General features: G+C 38.5%; 1 protein-coding gene across 2 annotated transcripts in view; it reads left to right on the forward strand.

Moving 5' to 3' along the window:
- celsr1a (cadherin EGF LAG seven-pass G-type receptor 1a) overlaps window positions 1-15109 on the forward strand; it is an 81207-nt gene that overhangs the window by 4456 nt on the left and 61642 nt on the right. The gene's annotated exons all lie outside the window — the stretch shown is intronic.

Raw genomic sequence — 15109 nt, forward strand, 5'->3', positions numbered from 1 at the left:
AATAACTAACTTGTCACCTACTGACAGCCGGTTGCCCAACCTTCTCTCTTTACTCTCAGTCTTTGTAATTCTTCACTTGCTCTCCTTTTCTCGCTGTCGGTTAAACTCCCACACATTAAGCCCTGAAATGGGCAAACAGCCGAACAAAGCTGGATTGCTTCAACTCACCCTCTCTGTCATCCTATCATCTCACAAACTGAGGGTTGCCAGCGTATCCTACGTTAAAGGAATATAAATGAGCTACAATGCTTTCATCAGAAAAGTGATGCTTTTGAGTACTTTCTTATAAGAAAGTACTTTTTCATTCTTAAAACCCCTCTGTGATTATTCAGTGTGAGTAGAAATAATTTCTCTGAAATTAAATGAATTCTTTCTCAAACTGTGCTTTTGCCAATGAACTTGTACTTCCTAATATTTAAAAAAAAAAAAAAGACAATCCATCCCTGTCCGAGTCTGGGTGCTTTATTGCGGTTGCAAACAACCTGCAGATTATATAGGGGGACAGCAACCAACCACAATAGGTCAGACTTTACAGTCCCCATTCATGGCCTAACAGATGACCGCTCTTGTGGTATCCCTGACAACAGTGACCTTATGAATGTCCCAAAGGGAGTTAGACCTCTTCATGACTTGTGGCTATGTCACACTCAAGCACAACAATAAGAAAGCACACGTTCTCTCATGGGTAAAAGAGACGTACATACTCCAGACATCTCTCTCTGAGTGACTCAGCTCAGAAGACTATCTTTGGATAAATGTTGCCACTGATGTCTTGACCCTTCGACCTCTTGCTATGGAAAGCGCATGCTTGGGGGCAATTGGTGAACTAACAACTCCTTTACAAAGAAAAGAGAAGAGAGACGTTGTAATTGCCTCTCCTTTGAGTTCAATTAGTCCACTCGTCTTCTTTTTTAAGCTTTAGTTTTGCTGCAGGTTCATTATTTTGACCTTTTCTTTGATAATTTTTGCCTTGGAGTTTATTGTTTGTCCAAGAGATCTGGCTTAACCTCTTAAGACCCAAGCTTCTGTATGGTGTCCATTTTTAATTCATTGCTATTTGGGATAAGTAAGACCTAACCTGGTCATTGTAAAAGAAGTTTGATTATTTTTGTTATGAGGTTTTTATTAGTTGTTTGTTATTAGTGCTATGGAACTTAAATACATTATTTTGGGTTTTTTTTTCTCACTAAAATAGGTGTAATGTTGTGATATCACAATAGACTGTATAAAACATGGACGTAGTCTCGCCGACGTTACCCGTCTGTTTCTGAAACGGGAAATAAAGCACATTGGCTATAGCGGCCATATTGGTAGTGGCAGGGGCTTCGTGTATAGCTAAAGGGTGCCTGTCTGTCACGTGACCATGAGCTGTGCCTCTGATTGGGCAAGCTTGGGATCTTAATACCCTCTGAACTGCCGAGTTGGAAAAAAATTCACCCCCTGTACAGTGTGTGCCGATAGTAAAATTAGCGACTCAGACAGGAGACGTTTTTTGAACCAGGCTGTAAATAGGTTAATTTCTGCTTTGAAAAAGGATTTGTTTAGCTTGGTGTGTATGTGACTTCCGGTACTTCTGGAGCCAGCCTTAAGAGCACATTCGAGAAACAGCAGATTTTAGCACTTCTGCATTGTCTCTTATTGTTAGACCGGAGGTTGCCGCTTGGATATCACCAAAAGATGACATGGGCAGTGTCCCTAAATGTAGCTTAACGGTAAAAGTTTTTTAAAAAAAAGAAAGTATCCTGAGTCTGAGAGGTAGAAATGTAATGTCCACATATGCTGATGCTGGGTCTTAGAAGGTTAAATAGGCCTAGGTCCAAACTGTCCAAAGTCTGATTTTACCTCCACTGATTTCTAGAATGTACCATGTCCTCCTCATTCATGATGAATGTGTCTCTCAACTTGCTTTTCAAGCAAGGGACTTCTGCTACTGCTGCTACTACTTTTTTAGTCATCCCAAAAAGCTATTCACAATCAGTTACACAAATCACGTCTGATGTATTTCTTTTGGCACCGGTTCGTGTTTTCTGTGAATGCCAACTTGAATTGGAATGGGTTGCTTTCCGTCATAAAAGCCCTATCAAACAAACTCCTGACATTTGCAGGGTAATTTTAGTAAATCCAGGCCTTGGCATCTACAGGAAGTTTCTGTTCATACATGCACCTTATGGGAAATATAGTCTCATAATGGATATGGAGTCTTTTCATTGACGTGAGAGTGGCAGCAGAGGGAGGAGGAGTGTTGCATAGTGGTGACTGTTGATGTATTAATACCACTGTTAATGCCACTGGCTCCACCGACCTAGGGAATTACTGAGATATTCAAGTGGATTAAAAAAAAAAAACCTAAATGTTGACCTTAGTTTACCTGACTTGACTTTTGAGCTGAAGGAAAATTTGTTCTAACTGAAATCTAAATTGAATCCAAAGGAACCCGTCTAGCCTAATGCAGTTTGCAGCTCCATGATGCTCCAAAAAACAAAACCTGATTAATATGTTACATGTGACACTTGGAAGTTAGTGTCACCAAGTGAGTGCTAAAAACAGTGCACAAAGAGAAGAAAACAAACATTAGACGGTGATGAAGTGTATGCAGCCTCCACTTAGTTGTATTTGTCCTGATCAAGTTGCTGCTTCCGATGATGCAAACACTATCACCTAGAATGTGCTCCAGATTTTCCTTTTTCTTTTACTCTGCACACTTCCATCTTGTAGGTGTGGTTGTGAAAAGTTAAAGCATGCACTGACTGGCTGTAGATGGAGCTGCATTCTATTACTCAGTAATGCAGCTAAGATTGTTGCTTAAATGATTATAAAAGATTGATGATGAATGGTCTTTTTCCACCCTGGCTGTGATCTTTTTCCCTACTCGGAGTGTTTGTGATGACATGCTGCTACATGTACCTATTCACACACCCACCTCCCCTCTCTACCCTGATTCCTCCCCCCTCCTCTTTTCTCCCATGGGGCTTTTTTCTTAACTTCCATGCCTTTGGTTTGGCTCTTAATCCAATTTAAGGAGCTGCATAGTTCAGCTTTCTAAGATTTTTGTTCTTGTCAACCCCTTTTGCCCTCCAATACACACATGCTTAACCCTAAGTCCTTGCTCCCTAATGTACATAACTAGATTTACACTGCAACACAGGAGCTTTGTGCTTTTTTTAAGAATCCAGATCGAAGTAGGATTTAATCTCCTGATGTACTTGCTGAACTTTCCCAGACCGGTTAAAAACACACACTAGCGAAGGACACTGCTTCTTCATCAAGGGAGAAAGGAGACTGTTTTAGTCTTTATATTTGACAAAGATTAGACTTGTGTTGTACACAGTAGATTATAGATAATCGTAGATAAGAGTCACTTATTTGGTGTGATGCAATGTCTTTAACTTTTTTTTGGTTATACTCTTTTGTCTCCACCTCTGTGCTTGGCATTCCCTCAATGTTAAGTCCTTTTTTGGGCTGAAAATATTGCATAACACAAGAATGCATACTAAAAGGGCTCAAGACTCCTTGAGCTCCTCCTCGTATGAGTAAACGGCCAAATACCTCCCCGTAAGGCTTCGTTCATACATTTCAAAACTTTTTACATAAATCTCACGCTTCAAATATTGTAATTAGAGAAGTGTCTCCCAACTTGAGTACAGGTGTTGACATGAGGCAGAGACAGAAGTGACGTGACCCCTTACCTGAGAGATCAAAGCAGTACACACTCAGCAGTGAGAGAAGACCCTGTTCTTCCCCTGTGCTACACATGACTTATCACATCTAGACATAATAATTGAGAGCAAACAGGGTAGGAGTCATGGGAGTAAAATCTGGTTAGCCGTGGTGTTACTGATGCTTTACGTGCAAGACAAAAAAGAAATTTTGTCGTCCTTTTTTTTTTCTCCAAGCACTAAAGCCCTGCAAGTGATCTCATCGTGAGGTTGTGTACCTCTGTAGTTTTGTAACTAGCCAGCACAAGCTCCAAGCTTTTCACATCAACATGTAACTTGCTGAGCAAGTTTGCTCTCAGTTTCAGTATTAAACCTTTCATTAGACTCCTCGAGTGTCTGCCTTAGAAAGCAACAGGAGAAAGCAAAACAAAGAAAAACAATAGGAAGTTATCTCTTCTTGGGGTAAGCATGTATTTATAGACTCAGAAATGCATCTTATTTGATTTTTTGGAGATGTTTTACCGCTCCTTTAAAAGGGTTGATGTAAATCATGAGCGGAGCTGTTTGGTCTTTTGAAGAAGAGGTTAAAGTTTGCTTGGTAGGAGGTTGAGTGCTTATGTCCTCCCTGTGGAAAATCATGCTGTCCTTCAGTTTGTTTGTAAAATAGTCTGCCATTCCCAGGTTTGGCTCTTTCTCTAACTGATAGTGAAATCTTTGTCATTCCTCAGACTTTCCACTCTCCTAACATTAAACGTTGCCCTTGACACCAAACTTCCAGTCTTTTCCCCTCATTCAACCCCACTGTTCTTGTCCCCATATTATTGCCACCCCCTTCATTTCTTTCTCTTGACTCTCTTTACAGAAGTAATGCAGCTGCTGTGTGATTTTTAAATCAGAATCCGTCCTGAGTTACTACTTCATTTCCTTCTGACTTGAAACTTCATGACTTCTTTCTCTTGTGTGCCACTTATTTCCGCCTGAGCGCCCATCATTTAGCTTGTTTACCTTTGAACCATGAACCCACCTGATCTCCCCCTAGCATGCTAATGCTAGCTTGTTATAAAGTAGGGATGCATCAATCCAACTTTTCTGGTACCCATACCGCTACCTGAGCTTTAGGTATCGACCAGTACCGATTCTGATACTGATCCGATACCAGTGTTTCATAATAACCTGTATGCTCTACTGAGGTATAAGACTGGTAATGTTTTAGGTCAAAGGCAAAAATAAATAAATAAATAAAAAGTAATATTTATTTTAACTATAAAATATTCATTTAAATGTTTGCCAGCAGTTTGGTAAAAAACATTCTTCAGAATGTACAGAAATTAATATTCAATTGTAATATTTTTTACCCTAGGTAATTCAGCAAAAAACATAAAAGTGTATCAGAGGTAATATTTCAAATCAAATATCCAAGAGCGCCATTAAAAAAGAAAAGGGAGGAAACTGTTTGCCTGGATCGGCACTATGGATCGGCCCCTTCCTACCAATCCCGATCCAGCTTTGAGGGACACCAATACCCAATATGCTCAGCAATGTTACACCCTAGCTAGGCTTCCTGTCAAATAAAATAGATTTGTTTTTTCTCTTTCAAAAAACACCAACAAGTGAACAAGTTTCAACTAAACATAAGGGTTGTTTTTGTCAATGCAGAAAATTCAAATAGGAATTTCAGTAAATTGGATCTATACCCACTTTTTTAGTGCGCTGTGCTCAAGATAAGAATCAGTGTCATGGTTGAAATACAGGCTGAAATGTTTGGATCTCTGTGCCTTCAGGCGGAAGTTTGAGGTGTCATTAGCCAACAAAGAGATCAAAAACGATTTGGCCCTTTAAACGCCTGACTGCTCAGTTAGAAGCACGGCCACCCGGGATCCAATGCTGTGTACCTTCACAGTAACAATTAATAAATAAAAATAAAATAACAAAATTAATAAAATGAAATAGCTATCTGTATGAATAACTTAAATTGTTTAATTCAATGTGTCATTATTATTATTATCTTTATTTACAATTTTTTTCTTCATAAAAGTTAGATCTGTTTTTTAAAGTCTTTACTTGAAAATTAGTCTTGAAAAATGGGGTTGTCTTGTGATCAGGGTCGCCATATGCACGACTTTCCTACGTTTTGTAAATACCTCCAACAATGGAGGAACCAAAATGTAGAGCAGAGCAGAAATATAACCTGATATACCGTTTGTTTCAGTTTTATTTTTACACATATGGAATTATCTCATACAGGTTTTCATATCATTATTGTTTGATCTGGCCTGAAAAAAAAAGATTGTGCTCCAACGGTGACCCAGAAACATTTTAAAATAGTGAAGATTGTAAAAGTAAAAGCAATATTTGAATATGTGTGAGGCTGTTATTTACACACAGGCTCTTCATGTGTTGTTGCGCCTACATCAAACACACTCTTACAAACACAAAAGAAACACCCCTATGTATACACTGGAGCTGCTATCTGTAGTTTACATGCTGCAGGACAGTGATTTTACCACTCCAACAGGCTAGCTGGGTGGGGGTGGAGGGTCGTGTTTGATTGTAATCTGACACACCTCTCCAAGTCTCTTTCTCAGACAACACAGTGCTTCTCCTGTGTCCGTCACTGTAGAGTCAGGGAGAGCTGAAGCCTCACGAGTGTGACATTACATGCGTCATGATTTGCAATGACCAGTTGTAGGAATGTTAAGTATCGGTGAGGTGGGGGCTGAGGGTGTGTAACGTCTAGCCAGAGCAAATGACATGAGGCGGTGTAGGAAAAGGAGGGCAGAAGAAGTGCAGAGGTTGGAGATGAAATGGATACTGGTCTGTTTTACACAGATGTGGCACGAATCTTTTTTTGTGGATTTTTTAAAATTTGAAAACTACATGGCAACCCGACAGTTTGAAGGAAGTTTAAAGATTTGTTTGAGGCCCACTACCGCCTCTGAAAAACAGATTTGAAACATCAAACATTTAAGAGCAGCACTTGATCCATGGCAGAGAGGGTTCAGTTGTAACTCTTTATGGTGAATATGGTGAAGCTTGAAGCGTAAATTTTACAGTGGACGTCTGAGTCCTCATCATTTATATAGTGACACCTATTTTGCTGAAAAGTATTGAAATACCATAATCAGATCCACAGATGTTAGTGTAATTCCCACTTCTCTGAACACACTAGTTTCCAAACTTTGTCAGACTTGGCTGCAGCCTGACCTCCTGTTAGGACAGCACTGGGGGACCTGCCAACCTGAAAAGCGAGAAAGACTTTTTCATGGCTTGACTTTTTCCTTGAACAAAAGCAGTGGGGAGCTTTTTGTTTTCAAGACAACAACAGCCACAACACAGCTGTTAGTGCTCCCACTTCACTGATGACCCCTTTGTAATCAAAGACAAAACGAGTTGGATTTGCATCTCAACTGTTACTGAAGCCTGTGCCTGATCCGGTTGTAGACAAGTTTAATAACTATTAGAAACCACAAGCTGTAAGAAACATGATAACAGCAAGGTGACGCAACAATAGCTTTAAGCTAATAGCTACGATGGGCAGCTAAAGGCCAGCCTGAGGTGTTTTGTAAAGGCATAACTTTGGGCTCTTTTGTGACTACAGAACTGTGTGAAAAGTGACACCAGCAAGCTGTGTCTGACTTTGTGTCACCTAATGGTGCTGAAGTTAGTCTTTTACAGCCACCAGTGCAAATTGACAAAAATCAAAGTTGCACACCATTTTGTCTCTAAACAAAATTTCTGCGAAAAACAACAAGATTATTTCCAAAGGTCATAAAGCTGGAGTAAGAGGAGGACAGAGTAGAGCAGCTGTGACAGAAAATTGTAGCAACCCTCAGTTTTTAAAGTTTGAATCCTCTGCTATACAGTGCAGTCTGCGCCACCGCTATTTTAATCCACCTGTAATTTAATATCTCAGCTACTGCAAAACCTTTGCTTTTCTACCTGTGCATTAGCACTTTTAATTGGACTACTCCCTGCTCACAGCTATTAAGACTTGGCATTGGTATTGTCAGTGGTATTAGGATGAAGTATCAAGCAGCTTAAAAGGATTAAGTTCAGTGGCATGAGCACACGAATATCTGTTCTATATTAGAGTCTTATAGCTAATAACCTTCCTCTAAACATGATATGCTCTGCAGAAAAATTGCCCGTGTGACATTCTCAAATTGACTAATATTGCTTTTTTAATGAGAAATAATTATGATCATAAAAGTCATTGGGCAAAGTATGTACACCCAAGGTTAAAGACTATGACATCTTTCCTAATGGCTATCAATGCTAAAAACTGCTCTAATTTCAGTAACACCAGCCCCCCTGTGAGTGCTGGTTTACCTTTAAAAGAAAGACTTCATGTGTCAGTTTGAGTTGTTTCTTTCTGAGACACAAAGGGAGTTGGAGACAGATGATATCTGACAGTTATAACAAGTGTGTGGGAACTTGTATATTCATGCTCAGCTCCTTATTTGTGTCTTAGTGTCTTGTCATTTTTATGGCAGATTTCCAGAAAGTTATGTTTTCGTTAACTTGATAGATTGCATAATAGCAGGGCTGCTAATGTTTTTATTGTTTATTTGGTCTTAATTCCCAGGTTAGATCCCATCTCTAATCGCTCTCTCAAGGTGTTTCACTTGGCATGCTTTAGTTTTAAGGCTTTTCATAGACAGTCATTCTGGAGGATGGAGTATCAAATATGTCTATGTTTTATATATGGAATAATAACTTCAAAATATGACACTTTCATAATGCATAAATGTTGGCTTAACATTTTAGCATGTCAACACATGAACCCTCAAAGGTAAACTTGGTAAACACCTTGTCACCATGCAGTAATTTCAGCAGCAAGTGAAAGCACAATAGAAAACGTAAGGGTATCACCTTCTAACCTTCGATGGCTTCAATCTCTGCACTGTTCTCTTATCAGGTGACAGTTAAAATGCATGGAGCATGTTTTTTACACGATTTGTTCTGGTTTGTAAAACATGATTTTGAGAAAATTTTAGTGAAGGAAATCCAAACATGTCAGTCCAATCAGAATGAGGTTCATCAAATAAATGACTGCAACTACTAATGAGCATTCTCCATATCCTTGATATCCATCAATGAATGCTAGTGCAAGAAGCATCACACTCAAAATCTTAACTAATTCATACAGCAAGGTTGAAATTTGTTGTACTAACCTGTTTTGATTGTGTTGTCTAGACGTTAATTCAGTGAAAGATGGAAAGCAGGTACCATGATAAAATCATCTTCACCCCCGAGATATATGTATATATATATAAATATATATATATATATATATATATATATATATATATATATATATATATATATATATATATATATATATATATATATATATATATATATATATATATATATATATATATATATATATGTGTGTGTGTGTATATATATATATATATATATATATATATATATATATATATATATATATATATATATTTTGGAGCTTTGAAAGATTTATGTAATTATTTTCAAATCACTTAAAATTTTTGACTTTTTTGAAAATGGACAAATACACTTTGCAACATTCAAGTTTTGCAGAGTGTGTTGAACACATCTGCACATTCATGACAATGGCCTCACACTGACAGTTATATTAGGACAAGCAAAAACCACACCCTGAGTCACACTTGGCTCTTACTGGCAGTTAGGCTTAGGCCTATACACGCATTTCAAAGGATAACACTAAGGCATGCAGATTAAAGCTCGGTTAGTTTTCTCCAACCCTCCAGGCCTCTTCTTTTAACAGAGGGAGCACCAAGGTGTATTGTGTTGGCCCTGCGTTTGGGAGGCTGTCAAGATTCTTCTTTTGAACTAAAACACCATCACTAATATATCCTCAACCTAAATTTAAGCTTTTTTTTTCTCACACTTGCATAAGGCAGCCCTTGTCCTGCAGTTACACACCTTTTGTAAGGCACATTAAGACTGCCTTGCCCATCAGTTCTTAGGTTTCTTGAATCAACACAGATTCTAATTTTCCTCCAGGAATCGTACCTGTAAGTTTAATCTTACTGTTATATTTATTTGTGACCTTTATTTGTTGTTTTGTTTTAAGAGATTCTAGTTATCACTGACATACTGTTAATTTAGGGCAGTGGTTGCAAACAATTTGTACTTTATCACCCCTATATGTCAAAAGTTACACTCCTGAATCCTCTGCCATGGAGCAGAACTTGGACCCACAATGCCTCTCTTTGTGTTTGTCAGTCCCATGTGATGTCCGAAAATGACATGCATGCTGCTTCTAACCTTATCAAATCAAGGACAGCAAGGGGCTTTTGTGAAATGTGTTGGAGCATGAATAATGTGTACCTTGGTATCTAGACTGGATGCACAGAATACCATGAATCTGCTCCTCCTCATTCCTGATGTCTCTTTGGAAGAAGAAAAGTTTATGACTGTGAGAAAAAAGGGACTAAAGAAGATAGAAGAAGAAGACTTTACCTTCCTGTTGTCCAGTGCTCTGCTGGTAGAGACCAATGATGGGGCTTACTATCTTTAATATAAACATTCTTGTCACTGAAAATCTTCTGACCTTTTATTACACACTTACAACCTTTCAGAAGACCTACCAAATACATTTTTGCATTGATTTGGCCTCAGCAGTAATCTAATCTAAACACTACTCTCTGTTCACACTGCAACAATGCTTTGAGAAGAACTCAGTGCTTATGTCAAAATTCAGGAGTTATAATACATACACAGGGGACTTTCTTGCAGTAATCAGTCACATGCTCCTGATTTATTCCCACAAGGATAGTAAAAAAAAAAAAAAAAGAATTTTGAATTTATCTTAAAAAATGAAGTAGAAAGGGGAAAAGAAATACGACTTGGATGCAAAACAACCCCTGCTTATTTTCTTTTTCTTAAACTATTTGGAGAAAAACTTAGCTTCTGATGATTGTCAGCTCTTTATTAAGCTAAAAAGCTACTTGTTAAACCAGAACAGGTTTCAGGAACTCTGACCCAGCTCACTTCACCTTTGGCTTCAAGGTCACTGAGACAAAGAAGACAAGACTTTCGGCAGCCGAGGTGTCAATGACTCTAAACAGCCTGAGTTGACCTTTACTTACTACATGGTCACCTACACTGTCGTAGTCCCTCAGACTCAACTCTTCCTTTTGGAGACATGTAGACACTATGTTTACTTCCATCACAATAAAACTTCAGCATCATTTGGGGAAAAATTAAGCCATAGACAGGTAAAGAAAAGTTTAAAACAGTTACTCATAAAACATCTGCACTGGATCAACTTTCTAGCTGTTTAATTACAGACCAGATCTTTTGGCCAGTTTGCTCATAGTCTTCATCAAAGATAACACTGCACTGTGTGAATGGGTGCTTATAGAGTAAGAGTGCTGACATTTGATTCAGCTGATGAGATTTTTTTGTTGTCACTAAGAGCTTCTTAGAGGGATGCAGGATGGGTTAAACATTATTAAACATTATGAAAACAAAATTATTTTTTATTAGTGATCTATTTCTGTTCACAACACTGTTTTCTACAAACTGTCTTTTCAGATACTTGGTTCTTGTTATAGAGGGAGAACATGAGAGCTCGAGATAGAAAGCTGCCCTGTCAAAATATCATTGCCCTGTTGTCATATAATATCGAGTTTAGCTAACAAAACAGATATATCAAATTAATCGTACAAGTCACTCTGAACAGATGAAACACAAGCTAGAGCAGGTAAAAAGTTCACATTCAAGTTTGGTCACTGTGTCTCCAAGACTCCTGTTTGGCTTCAAGCTTCCTGTACACAAACCTGTTGTCTGCATGTCTGTTGAAATGCTGATGACCTTTTCAAACACAGCCCTGGCCCCAGTTAGCATCTTGCTGTTGTATTTGTAAAGTGATTGTCTTTGCGTGTGAAGAGTCTTGCAGGTTATAACAGGCTCTCAGGAGAAAGCATTTGTTTGTATTTAAATAGACCAAACACTTCCAGTGGGATCTTTTATTTCCGGTACCACTGAAGGTTGAGGGGCTAGGAGCATTTTCTTTGGCAGAAGTGGTTTGTGACTCTGACAATTTTTTATTATTTATTATTTATTATTACGAGATGAAATATAATAAGATCGAACTTTATCTGTCCCAAAGGAAATTCTTGTGCTATATTACTCAATTATTGAAACATAAGACATCTTTGATTCATCTGCTGGAGACTCCTGGTTCAATCACCAGGACACAACCAGCTTTTTAATGAACACATCAACCCTGACAGTCTAATTGTCTTTCAGCATGCTGTCCCAACACACTCTAGCATTTGAAGCTAGCACTAAATGTTTGTGTGGACACCAGGCACTGATAGCTGTCCACAGAACTCACCTTTGAACAACTATTGTAGAGTGGGTTGTGGTGAATGTTTAATTTCCAGATATTACACTTACTCCTAAAAAATTGTTTTCTGTAAAAACAACTATATCTAAACAATAATCAGTGGAGTTTGTGATCTGATGACGGGAGGTCTTGGTTCTCATGGCTTCTTGAAGACCAGGAGCCCTCTATGAGAAAGGGTCAGGAAATCTGAGTCCTCCATGGTTGGCGTGGCTTCTTATCTATCTTATGGCTGGTATTTGGAAGAGATTTGTGTCCTGACTACATCTGATACTCCATGTGGGTGATTGACTGTCAGGGGTGCAAAGCTGTGATACCACGGGGGCCCAAGCTCCCCCAAGAATGTGTGTGATCCAAGGAATTAGTCGGTTCAGCTCCAGAGTTGTTTGAATACAGTTTCTTACTGAGGTAGACAGCTGGCTCTCCATGCCTGCTGTGCAGCTGCTCACCGTTTCCATCAAGCACAACATTCACTGCACATACTAGCTGCCCTGTGCTGCTAATACTAAGGGGGGAAGCTCCTTACTGTGACTGGTAATAAACTCATCGGAGGCAGAAGTTTAATAAGCAGCAGACTGATTGAAACACTAAAGATGGGTCAACCTGAGAGCACAATCGCAAACTAGAATTCCCTTAAATGTAAACCAATGTAAATGAATGAGCTATTTTTTTAAGCTTCATGCTAACTAGATGGTAACTAGGTATGCCTTAGTTTTGTAGTGTATTAACATAATGTCACTTGGAATTAAAATTAAGGAAATTTGTGTGTTACATTTCTTTGTTTAATGCATCTTGGCTTTAAATCTTTATGGTTAGAAAGACTGTTTATTTCTCTTTAAGATTGTACCATATTTGTAAGGAACAGGCTACTGCTGAGCTGAATATGTGGGTTGTGTGCTTCAAAAATTTGCCAGATCTTCTCTGCCAGTGTCAAAGATGAAAGAGCAGGGGCGGCGTCATGGGTGGGCCCAACAGCCCCAGGCCCACCCACTTTCTAACAGGCCCACCTCAAACTTTTCTTTGAATTTTTTTTTTGTTTATTTATTGATTTAAAAAAAATGGTTTTTAAAGAAGGATATTATATATTTTTTTGTCACTTTACGCTCATTTTGTTAATGTTAGGTGCCTCATCTTTACAAAAGAAGCCAAGTTTGGCAATTGTTTAGCTTGTTGGTAAAAAGTTATGACTCATTCAGCCTTATGTTATACCAGTAGGACTAGAGAATGATTTTGGAAAGACTATAGATTTTTGTTTTTTATTTAACTGTGGTGATGTTGTTGCTCTTACAGCTTATGATACATGGAAAGTTGAGGCGGCGCAGCCTGCTGGTGCGTTAAAGCACTACTCTTTGGCTGATACTATATAGGGCCATTGCTGTCTGAAGCACTAAAACAGGGGTGGCCAACCAGTCAGAGACTAACAGCCACAAAATTACCATGGTACTACAAAGAGCCACATCACACACACACTTCCTCTCACACATAAACGAAAGGACAAAAGATGCAAATCAAAAGATTTCCAAATTTTGAAGTGACATTTATTGCCTTTGTAAGCGTGCTTCATTTTGTACCAAGAGCCGTGTCAAGGACAAATTTTAGTTTTTACTGCAGAAGACACTATGTTTCATTCATCTATCTATCTAGATAGCTATGAGCATATGTGCTATGTAGAGAAAAGAAACTGAAACTTAAGTATCAATCTCATCGCCCAAGTATTGATCAATACTGATCACACCATCAGTATATCAATAATTTAGATTGATTGGTACACCACTACTCATAACAATAATGAATGGATCAAAGAGCCGCACACCGAAAGGCAAAGAGCCGAATGTGGTTCGCGAGCTGCAGGTTGGCCACCGCTGCACTAAAATTGTATAAAATTTAATCAAATACTGAAGGATCAAAAAGCAATCTGCTTTAAAACATACACAGTAACAATATTGTATCTATATCTGTATAGTAATAGTTATTTACTAACTTTTGGCATTTATGGCCCACCCAAAATCCTTGCTCCATCCCTGTGACAGAGGAGTATTTTTTACAGCAAAGAAATAATTTACCAAACTTAAATTCCTTTACTTTTTGTACTAAGTTTATGTGTAGTGTCCCTTTTCACAAGTTTCTGCAGTAATTTGTATATTTTCAAAAATGTCCAAGTCTTTCTGTGCAGACTTAGGGCAGCTTATCTGTAACTTGAATGTTCAGATCTTTGGAGTGCAGGTCAAAATCTTCTTCACCAAAAATAAATCCCTACAAACTGTCAACTTCAATGATGTAGTTTTCTAAACTGCCAAGGTTGCCAAGTATTCAAACAATCTAAGTTCTATCCAGACGGACGAGTTCTGTCGGTTCTCAAAGATTTCCTGTGATTTATGGTGTGTGCTCCATGCTACTTGTTCTTCCCCTCCAAGGAGTTTTGAAGGTCAGGGAAGCAACTTGAAAGAAACAAAGACACTATGCCCAATTTTATGTTTTGTCCTTTTCCTGCCTTCCACGCTAAATTTAGACATAAACTCACACCAGGATCATCCCTGTGTTTATGACACGACCCTCTCCATAGTGGTGGTGAATGACAGTCAAAGCCTGTCTATAAAATGAGATCAGTGGTAAATTTTTGTGGTTTGGCTTAAGGGCTGTTTGGTTTACTGGAATGATCATACTTTAACAGACAGATCCTTATTCCCATTTTCACCTACTCTTTGAAGTCTGTCTGTCTGTGGGGTCTAGAAGCTTGAGGGCTGTTGAAGTGGAAGTAGTCTGTTATTGTTTTAAAGTCACAACAGCAGCCGTGGGCAAACACCACACTCGAGCATATCTCGAACATTAAGTCAGTTGAGCTGCTTTTTACTTCTGGATCATTCACCACTGTCCCTTTTTTTAGCTTCTATATTGTCTAATAACATCTCCCTCTACGTGCTCCAAAAATCCATTATCGTTTGTTTATCGTATGTGTGTGAAAAATTGATTCACGTTTTGTGAAGTGAAGATGATGGAACAGGTAATACCAGCTATACCTTAGCATACAAGTGTTTTCAACTGAGCGACATCTGTGTGTTCATTGAGTTCATTCTCTGTGACTGTTCAAAGTCGG

This window comes from Halichoeres trimaculatus, unplaced genomic scaffold (assembly GCF_033239565.1).
Source record: "Halichoeres trimaculatus isolate MK-OKI-2021-1 unplaced genomic scaffold, fHalTri1.1 fHalTri1_scaffold_21, whole genome shotgun sequence".
In the NCBI taxonomy this organism is placed as follows: domain Eukaryota; kingdom Metazoa; phylum Chordata; class Actinopteri; order Labriformes; family Labridae; genus Halichoeres; species Halichoeres trimaculatus.